The following is a 13,978-nucleotide window of genomic DNA, read 5'->3' as shown; positions in this document are numbered from 1 at the left end:
CCAGTTGTAAAATGATAGTTAATCTTTACTTGCTATCTACGTTCCAGATTGTTTGTACAGGAAGGGGAATTGAGGTTTGTGTCTGTTTATAATCTGGCATGAAAGACTGTGAATGTGAAACTGTAAACGTTTTTATGAAGAAGGCTCCTGTTCTTCTTAATGCTGAGATAGCTATTAATTAAAGCACCCATCACCCCAAAGGCCTAGACTTGGTTTCCACATGAGCCCTTGGTCTTTATTGGTGTCATATAATGACCAGGTCAGACTATATAGAGATGTGTGTAAGGAGGCTGACAGTTCCTGCCTGGGACACTGAGAATGTTGACAATGTGGAGACAGAGAGCAATGTGTCTGTGGTGACTTGTTCCCTGATTATTGCACAAACAGGGAATACCTGGTCTGTGGTGCCAACCATACAGCAATGCACTCAAGTGTATGGGGGAGGAGTGTCCAGGATTAGCTACTGTTGATAATTACCCATGATGTACTGTAGACCAGACTCGGGATGGGTGAGGGTAATGATACACATGGAACACTGTGTAATGATGCTGGTGGAGCACAGCTATACTCACAAAGACGAAGAACAAGATTGAACATTTTCTTACATGATTTCGCTGTAACATCAGTGTCCAAGTCAACTTTGAAGTTTGGAGATGAAATGGTTTAAGTGATTTAGTCATGAGAATGGTGTACATGCTGGGTGAGTGAGTGAATTGTGTTTGATGCTCATTGATAAGTACTTTAGTTCTATCATGACATTAGTTTGAGAAGAGAGCCGTTGTGGGGTGCAGGTAGTACACAGGTATCACCTTATCATCTTTACCCAATCAGTGTTAGATTCACTCTGTGGTCACAGACATCGGTCACCTTGATGATAGCTGCCATCTTGACCCAGTCAGTATTATATTCACTATGTAGTCACAGACATCGGTCACCTTGATGATAGCTGCCATCTTGACCCAATCAGTATTATATTTACTATGTGGCCACAGACTCTGTGGCTTAGTGGATTGTGCATCTTTATATCCTGACAACCCGGGTTAAATCACTGGCTTGTCTGGTCTAGATTCCATTATTTACTGGTCTCCATGAAATAATGCTGACCGTGATAAATGCAACAGACGGTGATTGATCCTGAACTGGCTCAACCTGGAGCCTGTATTCTGGCATCACATTCTGTGTGACCTTTAAAGACTATTGCCTTTAACTTTTTAGATTACAATTTCACCGAAGGAGGTCTCATCCATCTTCAGGAACAATATATTCAGTAAAAGGCTGATAAACCCTGTCTCCCCACTCTTCCTTAGCAACTTCCTGTTGAATTAAATAAACATTTCATGTGTTGAAGTACAGCTCACATTGGTTCTCACAGCTATCCTAGTCCTAGGAGATGACAATAGAAAACTAATTGAAGAAAACAATCTCGTTATGGACAACCATCTAATGATTCTACAATTCCACGGAGCAGTGAAAAATGTTCCCGTGATGGCTGTACAAACAAGTGCTGGAACTAGCCTGGTGGTCATGGGGCTCCTGGTGTGCGAAGCAGAGGGTTTTTGTCGGGATGGTTGAGGAACGCCAGAGAAAGTTAAATTCCTGCCGAGATCAGCTGCAGCTGGTGTTGAATCAATACTAACTCCATTTAAACATGGATGGGTTGAAATTATGCTGAGAGATTTCAAGAAATGTTTTAAGTTGGGTTTAGCAGTGGCAGTAGTGTGGTTGACTGGCAGTTCCTCTCTGTGGTGTGGCATTGCTTTCCTAAAGTGAGTACTGAAGAAATGCTGGGGTCAAATGTATACATACCTCTTGAGTGAGTGAGTAAATATGTTCAGGCTGCATCAACAATATTTCAGTTATATCACTGTTGCATGTGAGATATGGAGTTGTTTTTCCTGGATATTATTCAGGGGTTTTAGGTGCATATTGATTGGTTATGGAAATGTATTCTGGTTGCTGATTGGTCACATCTGACAACTGATCAGAAGGTTATGGTCAGGATTAGCTGCTCACATCATCCCCTTAACGTCCATAACATCATCAAACATATCCACAAATCATCAGATCAATGTGAGTTATCCTTTCATGCTGATCTTGACAACAAGCAGTCCAAGCTGTATTTCTCTGTTCAGCTGCTGATACAGAGATGAAAGATGGTTGCTATTCAGTAGTTCCAGATTAGCCATGCGATGAAGTCTTACTCACAGACTGGAGGGCATCTTCCCTTGTTTGATGGTGTTAGTAGGACCATGTCTGATGTGGCCTTGTGTTCCTGGTCAGGCACAGAGATCACACTGGAGGGAAACTTGTTGAGTTCTCTTTAGCAGCTTGAGGAGGTTTGGGCCACTGGCAACAACATGTTATCAGGAAAGGTTTCCAAGTAAAGAAGCACAAGTCTTGTCAACTGATGACCCGTGGGCATCTTCACAAGCACCATCCACCCATTTCCCTCCATCTACCTATTCCTCTCACCATACACCCATTCCCCTCCATCTACCTATTCCTCTCACCATACACCCATTCCCCTCCATCTACCTATTCCACTCACCATACACCCATTCCTCTATCTATCTTCTATCACCTTCAATCCACCCATTACTCTATCCATGCAATATTACATCCATCCACCCCTGAATCTGAATCCACCTCCTTCACCATCTACCCTTTTTCTCTCATTAACCCAGTCATCCTTCCCATCTCACCCTTCCTTCATACCAATGCACACACAAACACACACTCGACCCCCTCCCATTCCCCTCCACCTGTACTGGGGAGTATCCTCCCATGCCCGTCCACCTGTACTGGAGAGTATCCTCCCATGCCCCTCCACCTGTACTGGGGAGTATCCTCCCATTCCCCTCCACCTGTACTGGGGAGTATCCTCCCATTCCCTCCACCTGTACTGGGAGTATCCCCATCCCATTGCCCTCCACCTGTACTGGGGAGTATCCTCCCATTCCCTCCACCTGTACTGGGAGAGTATCCTCCCATTCCCTCCACCTGTACTGGGAGTATCCTCCCATTCCCCTCCACCTGTACTGGGGAGTATCCTCCCATTCCTCCACCTGTACTGGGAGAGTATCCTCCCATTCCCCTCCACCTGTACTGGGGTGTATCCTCCCATGCCCTCCATTTCCCCATTTCCTACCTGTACTGGAGTGTATCCTCCCATTCCCCCTCCACCTGTACTGGAGTATCCTATCCTCCCATTCCCCTCCCACCTGTACTGTACTGGAGAGTATCCTCCCATTCCCATCTCCACACCTGTACTGGGGAGTAGTATCCTCCCATTCCCTCCACCTGTACTGGGGTGTATCCTCCCAGTATCCTCCCATGCCCTCCACCTGTACTGGGGAGTATCCTCCCATTCCCCTCCACCTGTACTGGGGAGTATCCTCCCATTCCCCTCCACCTGTACTGGGGAGTATCCTCCCATTCCCCTCCACCTGTACTGGGGAGTATCCTCCCATTCCCCTCCACCTGTACTGGGAGTATCCTCCCATTCCCCTCCACCTGTACTGGGGAGTATCCTCCCATTCCCCTCCACCTGTACTGGGAGTGCCCTCCCATGTCCTCCACCTGTACTGGGGAGTATCCTCCCATTCCCTCCACCTGTACTGGGAGTATCCTCCCATTCCCCTCCACCTGTACTGGGAGTATCCTCCCATTCCCCTCCACCTGTACTGGGGAGTATCCTCCCATTCCCCTCCACCTGTACTGGGGAGTATCCTCCCATTCCCCTCCACCTGTACTGGGGAGTATCCTCCCATTCCCTCCACCTGTACTGGGGAGTATCCTCCCATTCCCCTCCACCTGTACTGGGGAGTATCCTCCCATTCCCCCTCCACCTGTACTGGGAGAGTATCTGGGGAGTATCCCCGACTGTACTGGGGAGTATCCCCTGCGGCTGTCACCATGTTTATACCATCAACCTGACTTTGTTGAGTGGAGGTGGCAGTGATTGTTACACATTGCATTGCTCTCACCTCTCCGTGGTGCTGTATGGCTGCAGGGGAGACGTTCCACTGAAATTTGCGTGCTGGTAATCAAACAGAAGGTGATTGTTTGATTGGCTACTCCAATAACTCATGAATAATAGAGGCTTGGCTGGCAGCAGCGGTTATTGCATAACACATGCATCACAGAGCAATTACCTGGAGTATTAAGCTCTATCTGAAATCCAAATATACCCTGCCAACAGATCTTGTTACACAAGCTGGTCTAATGAGGCATAGGTATTGGAAACACTGACAGGAAACTAAAACTGTGTCTGTGGAATCAGTTTCTGTTCCATTTGTTTGTTTGAAGTAATGTCTTGGCTATGTCCAGCAAGTGTGACAGACTGCCATGACATCCCTGATGGGGCTTTTCCAGGGCTAAGAGCACCTGTTCCAGGAACATTATGGCTCTATGCCCCTATTCCCTATAGTACTGTTGGGGCTTGGGACTTTTAACCTGTTTTGCAATCAGCACCTCAAGATGGATATAATTGTTTTCTGAAAGGGGAGACCACTAAACATTTGTCAAAACATCCAGTATGTCCAGTTGAATGGTTTGTTTTGGGGGAGACCTCATAACAATGATTTTTGTGGTACTTTTAGGAACAGAAATTGCACGGCCCCACCCTCCATCAGAATATGAGCCTCTCATATGGTAGTATTTATTGCCTGAGTTGGCACAGCTCTATGCAGAGTTGGCTCCCTTGGGCATTCAAGCAACCTGGGACTGTGGGTTAAACCCTGATAATAGTTCCTGGTGTGTCAGCACCATACCTGTAGCTGTGGGCTTCACCAATGTGTGTTAACATCTCAACAATCCTTCATCTGGCTAGTGAAGATCCAGGTTGGAATTGGTCTGGCAGCAACACATGCTTGTTTTTACAATGCTGTGATCAGGCTCATTCACCATGTCTTACCAGTGAAGATCAGGTTAGTAGATTGATCTTCATGATGTTGATCACTGGGATTGGGTGATCAGGCTCTGATTATTCGCATCCCAATTACGTAGATTGATGCTCATGATGTTGATCACTGGATTGTCTGATCTCGATTATTTTCAGACAATATATCTGGAATATTGCTAGACCATATATCTGGAATATTGCTAGACCATATATCTGGAATATTGCTAGACCATATATCTGGAATATTGCTAGACTATATATCTGGAATATTGCTAGACCATATATCTGGAATATTGCCAAGTGTGACGTTAAACAACAAACATTCCATGATCAGGACTAATGCTCAGCTTTCATATCGCTACTTCCACCGTGACTCTAAATACTGGTCAGATTACAGAAAATCAACTGGTCAGTCCCTGTCATTTTTCTCGACTAAAGCTTTGATTGGAAACATCTGGTGAAAGCCTGTTGTTTGTCAATGTATTTAAGTTGTCAGACTGTCGCATCACACAAAATTCATCCCCAAAAGTGTCCATCAGACAAAAAGCTAACATACATCAAAAGAGCTGTACTGCACTCAGGAAGCTAAATCAATTAATGACGAGTTTGTAACGATTGCAGGAATAGCCACTGTACCCAATGGCCAGCATGTGTTCCTGTGTCGTGCTTCCTCTAGTTAACTCCAGCCCAGCCTGTTTCACCAACTTAAATGAACTTTTGCACTGCAAATGGAAATCCATAGAAACAGATATTATGTATGACATACTGTGGGTATTTACATCAATACACTCATTCTACAGGGTCCATCATGTCAGTTAGGTCCCAGGGAATATGTTGTAATATCAACCTACAGCTTGTGTACTCAACTCTTTGTTCACGTGACGTAATGTTAGTATACAATACACTCATTCTACAGGGTCCATCGTGTCAGTTAGGTCCCAGGGAATATGTTGTAATATCAACCTACTGCTTGTGTACTCAACTCTTTGTTCACGTGACGTAATGATAGTATACAATACACTCATTCTACAGGGTCCATCATGTCAGTTAGGTCCCAGGGAATATGTTGTAATATCAACCTACAGCTTGTGTACTCAACTCTTTGTTCACGTGACATAATGATAGTATACAATACACTCATTCTACAGGGTCCATCATGTCAGTTAGGTCCCAGGGAATATGTTGTAATATCAACCTACAGCTTGTGTACTCAACTCTTTGTTCACGTGATGTAATGATAGTATACAATACACTCATTCTACAGGGTCCATCATGTCAGTTAGGTCCCAGGGAATATGTTGTAATATCAACCTACAGCTTGTGTACTCAACTCTTTGTTCACGTGACGTAATGATAGTATACATTACACCTCACTTGTGGCTTGTTCTTTTTGGATACCTTTGTTCTAACTGTAGGTGTATGAGCCGATACACCTACCATTTTTTCATACACATACAGTTTTGTTATATTTCTAAAAATAACAACAAGAATCATTTTAATCATTTATTCTGGACCTGTTACAAACTGATATTAATGACGTTTCCCGCGGAGTTAGTACATGTAATTTTGATTCGCTGTTCATTAGCGGCATCTTGATTATCTGCTGTCTCAATTGCGATCTTCTTTGATGGTGGGGAAGATGTAACCGTGGCCTTCGTGTCCGGTGCTGGTGGTTGCAGCATGTCCGATATCTCCTTCTGAAGACCGTCAGAAGTTCTCTTGTACAGCCGTACTGATGAGCTTCTGTGGCCTGTTCGTTCCATGACCAATTGTTCATCGACCTTATTCCTGAAAAGACGTGTAGCTGTGGTAACCTGAAACCAAGTAAAAAACGATTCCAAGTATGCATATGCAGCTGAACTATTGTAACGATAATTGCAATATTTGCGAGCCATTTTACCAGTATCAAAAACATTTTATATTTAGATGCTATAATGTCGAATCGATATGAACAATATTGCAATTTCATGTTCACATACCTTTCCTGAATGTCCTGTGGAGTTCTGACAAAATGGCGGCGTCTTCAATGTCGCTCATCTCCATTGTGAAAGCACGCTCATGATCACGTGTTATCAAGTGGCCAAGTCAGGTGCATTGTTGCGTTTGTTTGCACGACTCCACGAGTGTACCCGAAAACACTACCACTAGAACACTGTCAATTAAACTGCAGTTGAAAACTTTTCAAACCTTAATTGTAGCTAGTTAAAGATAAGAATTTTTTTTATGGAAACGCTCATCTTAAAGTTAAGACTACAAGTTACATTGCAAAGTTTAGATTCCATCCAAAGCACAAAACTAAAAATCATTCTCTGAAATGGTTTACCCAAATACAATGTGTGAAATGCGTGGGACTACTAAGCGAGATTCACGTGCAATGTCATGGCAACGCACAGGCCCACGCTGTTGATATCGACAACAGCCGCATTGTTTAGATAGGGGCTCCAAAAGGAAATGTTTTGTGAAAATATATAATATTGGACATAAATTACACTACTTGTAGTACTCGAGGTGTAAATAGTTTATTTCCATACTTTCCATACCTACAGTTTTGCTCGTGGGGCCTCGAGGAGGGCCTCACGGGCAAAACTGTAGGTGTATGGGCTGATACACCGAGGAAAGTATGGAAATAACAATTACATACACACATGTATATCAACCGACTGATATCTCAAGACAACAACGGTAATATGAACCTACAGCTAATGTGTTTATCCCACACCATGTAAACTGACTGTCTGTGGTATCTCTATCCAATACACTGTGATAAGAAGTATTGCAGTATTTTGGGCAGATTGTTTGTTTCATTTTTTTAAATATGATATTCAGAAAGTCCACAGTGTCAGGTGGCATAATGGCATCGATGTATGAAGAGTCAGGTCCTTGATGGCAAGCGGCCACAGGAACTTCACCCTGCCGACCTCAGCTGACCTTCCTCCACCTGACCGAGGACACAGCCTCTCTTTGGTTCCCCACCTTCATTGTCCTCGTAAACGGCCAGTCTCCTCTTCACTGGTGCAGTCAACATGCCCTCAAGAGCCCACAACTATATATGTGAACACCTAATCTTGTTGTCTTTTTTCTTTTAAGTTTGTGACTGTAAGAGCAAAATCCAATTTTCAGCCGCAATTTGATAAGTTGTAACCTGTGTTAGCTGCAGTAGCTCCCAGAGAGAGAGGGCAGTAATTCACCATTGCCCTCCTTATCGTGTTGCGACGTAGCTCCAGGCCACCTACTAACTACCGTTTTTCCCTCCATGATCAAAGTTAAAGATAGCAACTGTTGGCTCTATAGCTATCTTACAAGAAAATACAGAGGTAATGAGGGTCCACATTTCCTACAAAAAATGTTAAAAGTTCTGTTTCCCAACAAAAATACAAGATCTACATTTTTAAATCATACTAATGACTGAACATTGGACTCTTTGAATGAGCAGGTTTGAACAGTTTTATAGAGATGTGACAGCATGAATATGTGCAGCAAACTACAGTCTTGCATTTTCATTGTTTTTGTTGGAGACAGATTGTAGCATCATATTCCACTTTAACCTGTCTGTGAACATTGTTTTATCGGTATTTCTAGAAGTTAGTGAGACAATAATGAAGCATACGTCTTTATGGATAACATCTTAATGTTTATTGCATATAGTGATGGTTCGGTGTAGATTCTTAATGTTTATTGCATATAGTAATGGTTCGGTGTAGATTCTTAATGTTTATTGCATATAGTGATGGTTCGGTGTAGATTCTTAATGTTTATTGCACATAGTGATGGTTCGGTGTAGATTCTTAATGTTTATTGCATATAGTAGTGATGGTTCGGTAGATTCTTAGATTCTTAATGTTTATTGCATATAGTGATGGTTCGGTGTAGATTCTTAATGTTTATTGCATATAGTGATGGTTCGGTGTAGATTCTTAATGTTTATTGCATATAGTGATGGTTCGGTGTAGATTCTTAATGTTTATTGCATATAGTGATGGTTCGGTGTAGATTCTTAATGTTTATTGCATATAGTGATAGTGATGGTTCACTTAATGTTTATTGCACATAGTGATGGTTCGGTGTAGATTCTTAATGTTTATTGCACATAGTGATGGTTCGGTGTAGATTCTTAATGTTTATTGCATATAGTGATGGTTCGGTGTAGATTCTTAATGTTTATTGCATATAGTGATGGTTCGGTGTTCTTAGATTCTTAATGGTTTGTAGATTCTTAATGCATATAGTGATGGTTCGGTGTAGATTCTTAATGTTTATTGCACATAGTGATGGTTCGGTGTAGATTCTTAATGTTTATTGCATATAGTGATGGTTCGGTGTAGATTCTTAATGTTTATTGCATATAGTGATGGTTCGGTGTAGATTCTTAGTGATGGTTTAGATTCTTAATGTTTATTGCATATAGTGATGGTTCGGTGTAGATTCTTAATGTTTATTGCACATAGTGATGGTTCGGTGTAGATTCTTAATGTTTATTGCATATAGTGATGGTTCGGTGTAGATTCTTAATGTTTATTGCATATAGTGATGGTTCGGTGTAGATTCTATTATCAAGCTACGATATTCCTCTTAGCTTGACAACAGCATAAGAATCTTCACTGAAACGTCGCTCTGTGCAATAAACATGAAGTTGTCATCTGTATAGTCGAAGGCTTCATCATCTGTGAACATGTTAGACAAAGGTCTTCTCTCCTGCTGGCCAAGTTTGCACCATCTCTAAACCAATGCATGAACACGTTCCTCGCTGAACATGATGATGCATAAGTTCTGTTCAGGCATGTTTTCAGAAAGTCCAAGAAATGTTTGATAGGATTATGTGAAAGGTTATTTGTAATAGGAGAGGGAGTTCAGAGAATGGACTCAATGTACAAAGAGTATTGACCCTAAACCTTGTCATACTTTGGACAAGCTTCCTCTTTTCCACGGTGCTCTTGTACAAAACTACCTTAGTGCTAAGGCTACCTAAGTCTATGTTAAGGAATTTCTGTCACCTTAGTGCTAAGACTACCTTAAGTCTATGTTAAGGAGTTTCTGTCACCTTAGTGCTAAGACTACCTTAAGTCTATGTTAAGGAGTTTCTGTCACCTTAGCACTAAGACTACCTTAAGTCTATGTTAAGGAGTTTCTGTCACCTTAGTGCTAAGACTACCTTAAGTCTATGTTAAGGAGTTTCTGTCACCTTAGTGCTAAGACTACCTTAAGTCTATGTTAAGGAGTTTCTGTCACCTTAGTGCTAAGACTACCTTAAGTCTATGTTAAGGAGTTTCTGTCACCTTAGCACTAAGATCACTTTGTACAACGGCACCCTTGTCAACTTCTCATGACCTCTGAAAACGCAAAATGTGAAAAGATTTTAGATTATAATATCTCCTGAAGAACCATTTTTGTGTGACACCATTTCCTCTGACCCCATCCGCAACCATATAAGGAATGACCAGTATCCATTGGTGGTCAGACTAGATTGTATGTGATCAATCGGTTGTGTCAGTGTTGCTTTTGACTGTTGCTCCTTGAGGACTTGATCTAGATTGATGCTAACAATGCACAGGTTGCTTGTTCTGGACAAACTGTGTTGTGAACAAAATTAAGTTGTTCAGTTCTTGCTCTCAGAGAGAACGTGTGGAAGATTATGACCATAATCCCATCTCACCATTTCCACAAACAAACCACACGAGAAACTGTTCCATCCTGAGCTTGGTGATCCTTTTGGGGACAACTTCCTGATGATAAGCAGATACCATACACCAAGGGTCGATATGTGGTCTCTGTGATAAGTATGTTAGTTTCAATATTTATGTTTGAAGTAATAAATTGTGGCAAACATCTCTTACAGAATAGTGCATGTTTGTTGTTGCTTGGTGTTGGTCCTGACACATCTAAGGGAGGAAACTCTTCACAGCAGGTTCATCACCTTGTCCATCAGGTCACCAGTGAACAGAACACATGCTGTGAGTCAGTTCTAATAAATACCCAAAACTGATGAAATAGCTGCTGTCTGGTGGAGTTTTGCAGTTCAATCCCATGGATGTGTCGTACCCAAGACTGTTAATAGATGGTACTCATTCTTCTCCCTGGTAGCTGGGGCTGTGGGGTAGCCTAATGGTTAAAGCGTTGGCTCGTCACGCCGAAGTCCTGGGTTCGAATCCCCACATGGGTACAATGTGTGAAGCCCATTTCTGGTGTCCCCCGCCGTGATGTTGCTGGAATATTGCTAAGAGCGGCGTAAAACCAAACTCAGTCAGTTGGTCAGTCTCCCCTGGTAGCTCAAGATGTTAGCGGATGAAACACCAGTTGGCCATTGGTATCTGTACTGTCCCTGACATGTTAAACAGTGTCGCCATCATGGTACCTCATTGTACGGGAACTGTAACAGTTAGAGCTGGCTATCAACATAGATCATAGAGACTGATAATTGTTAACTGAATATGGATTGATTATAGACAAATATCGGAGACATAACTTTTAGCCAAAATGTCTTAAAGAAATGAACATATTTCACTTCACTAATGAGTGGTGATGTTTTGCATGGACTACTAGCAAAACAGCATCCTGAACATAATTTAGAAGCAGACCATGAATAAAGATCTAAATTTGTATATCATGTGAGAAAATTAACACCTTATTTTATCACAAAATTTGATGTATGATGATATTGATAACACAGTTAACATATTAATAATCATTAATAATGTTTCCTATTGACAATATTTCCGATAATCGATCATTTTAGTCAACCCTAGTAAAAAGTTATTCAAGGACACACAACCCCCAAACTCCCCTCCCCCACCCCCACCCATCACTACACAAGTACAATAATCATGAAAGCAACGGTAAACAGTATTCCACGACTGACGCTATATCTGTGTCCTGTGGATGGACCATTACTCCTGTGTATGTTGAAAGAAGTATTGACGACATCGCAATTTGATTTTCATCCCCTGAATAGCATTTCTTTACACTGTAGTTCTGCAAAAGAAAATCTTATGGATTTTGTAGGGTTTTTGTTTGAGAAGACATTAACTCCAAGAAGCCATTAACACTGTCGGTGTTTCCACAGATGGGTTGGGCATCCATTTGCTGATCTGCCTGGCTATGAGGATCTGTTTGGGCATGTCCCGAGTCTTTCTGCCTCTTTTTACATGTGCATGACAGTAATATATAAGGCCAAACGGCTTCTTCATGCCAGTGCATGACAGTAGTATAGAAGGCCATACTGCTTCTTCATGCCAGTGCATGACAGTAGTATAAAAGGCCATACTGCTTCTTCATAACAGTGCATGACAGTGGTATAAAAGGCCATACTGCTTCTTCATACCAGTGCATGACAGTGGTATAAAAGGCCATACTGCTTCTTCATGCCAGTGCATGACAGTGGTATAAAAGGCCATACTGCTTCTTCATGCCAGTGCATGACAGTGGTATAAAAGGCCATACTGCTTCTTCATGCCAGTGCATGACAGTGGTATAAAAGGCCATACTGCTTCTTCATACCAGTGCATGACAGTGGTATAAAAGGCCATACTTCTTCTTCATAACAGTGGTATAAAAGGCCATACTGCTTCTTCATACCAGTGCATGACAGTGTATATAGGAAGGCCATACACTGCTTCTTCATGCCAGTGCATGACAGTAGTATAAAAGGCCATCTGCTTCTTCATATGTTAGTGCATGACAGTTATAAAAGGCCACACTGCTTCTTCATTTTGCCAGTGCATGACTACACTGGTATAAAAGGCCATCTGCTTTTCATGTGCATGACATGTAAAAGGCCATTGCATGACCCATACTGTGATACAGTAGTATAAAAGGCCCTGCTTCTTCATACCACTGCTTCTTCATGCTGGAAATAAACTCTGTCTGTCTGTATAAAAGACCATATTGCTTCTTCATGCCTCTAGTGCATAAAGTGACCCTGCTTCTTCAAGAGTCCATTGGACAGTGGTATAAAAGGCCATACTTCTTCAACCCAGTGCATGACAGTAGTATAAAGGCCATACTGCTTCTTCGAAGGAATTGCATGACAGGTGCATGACAGTGGTATTTAAGGCCATACTGCTTCTTCATGCCAGTGCATGACAGTGGTATATTGCGCAAAGGCTCATACTGCTTCTTCATGCCAGTGCTGTAACAGTGGTATTATATAAAAGGCCATACTATTATCTACAGACCTTCCCCGAGTAATTCCCCAAATGCAACTATTACCAGTATTTTAAATCTGCATATATAGCCAGTAATATGAGTGGTATAAAGTTCAGTGCCAAACTGCTCACTTACTGCCATCTCTACGTAACAGTGGTATAAAAGGCCATACTGCTTCTTCATGCCTCAGTGCATAACAGTGGTATGAAAGGCCATACTGCTTCTTCTACCATACTGCTTCTTCATACCAGTGCATAAGTGGCGTGTAAAGGCAGTATTATAAAAGGCCATACTACTTCTACATAACAGTGGTATAAAAAGGCCATACTACTTCTACATCATGCCAGTGCATAACAGTGGGCCATATAAAACAGGCCATACTGCATGACTTCTATCTTCTTGCATGCCTCTATGGTAACAGTGGTATAAAAGGCCATACTAATGCTTCTTCATGCCTCACTGGCTATTTCCTCCCAGTGCATAACAGTGGTATAAAAGGCCATACTTACTTCTACATGCCCTGTTCTACGTAACAGTGGTATAAAGGCCATACTTATAGATTCTTCTACATGCCTCTAAACAATTTTCTTGTAACAGTGGTATGAAAGGCCATACTGCTTCTACATGCCTCTGGGGAACTTCTAATTGTAAAAGTATTGAATCGGTAACAGCATTTGGTATAAAAGGCCATACTGGCCCTCTTCTTGCCCCTACATGCCAATCTGTGTTACAACTGGTGATAAAAGGCCATGTTGGTGTGACTGCTTCTTCATGCTCTTCTGACGTATTACCAGTACAGTGGTATAAAAAGGCCATTTAGGTGTAGTAATTTTAAAATAACATGCCATCATGTAAATCTAAAGGTGGTAGTGGTATAAAAGGCCATACTACTTCTACATGCCTCTAGTATATTCGTAACAGTGGTATAAAAGGCCA

General features: G+C 42.0%; 1 protein-coding gene and 1 long non-coding RNA gene across 5 annotated transcripts in view; both read left to right on the top strand.

Annotated features, from left to right (window-relative positions):
* Positions 1–13,978, top strand: part of LOC124280289 (tumor protein p53-inducible protein 11-like) — a 468,499-nt gene that overhangs the window by 257,819 nt on the left and 196,702 nt on the right. The gene's annotated exons all lie outside the window — the stretch shown is intronic.
* On the top strand, positions 7–11,400 carry LOC124280292. The gene is made up of 3 exons (XR_006899640.1): positions 7–17; positions 461–465; positions 11,277–11,400. It is a non-coding gene; the product is annotated as an uncharacterized LOC124280292 (long non-coding RNA).

This window comes from Haliotis rubra, unplaced genomic scaffold (genome assembly GCF_003918875.1).
Source record: "Haliotis rubra isolate DU_JTF1 unplaced genomic scaffold, ASM391887v1 Scf264, whole genome shotgun sequence".
Lineage (NCBI taxonomy): Eukaryota > Metazoa > Mollusca > Gastropoda > Lepetellida > Haliotidae > Haliotis > Haliotis rubra.
Note: the sequence above shows the minus strand (reverse complement) of the source record. Positions and strands in the feature narration are given on the sequence as shown.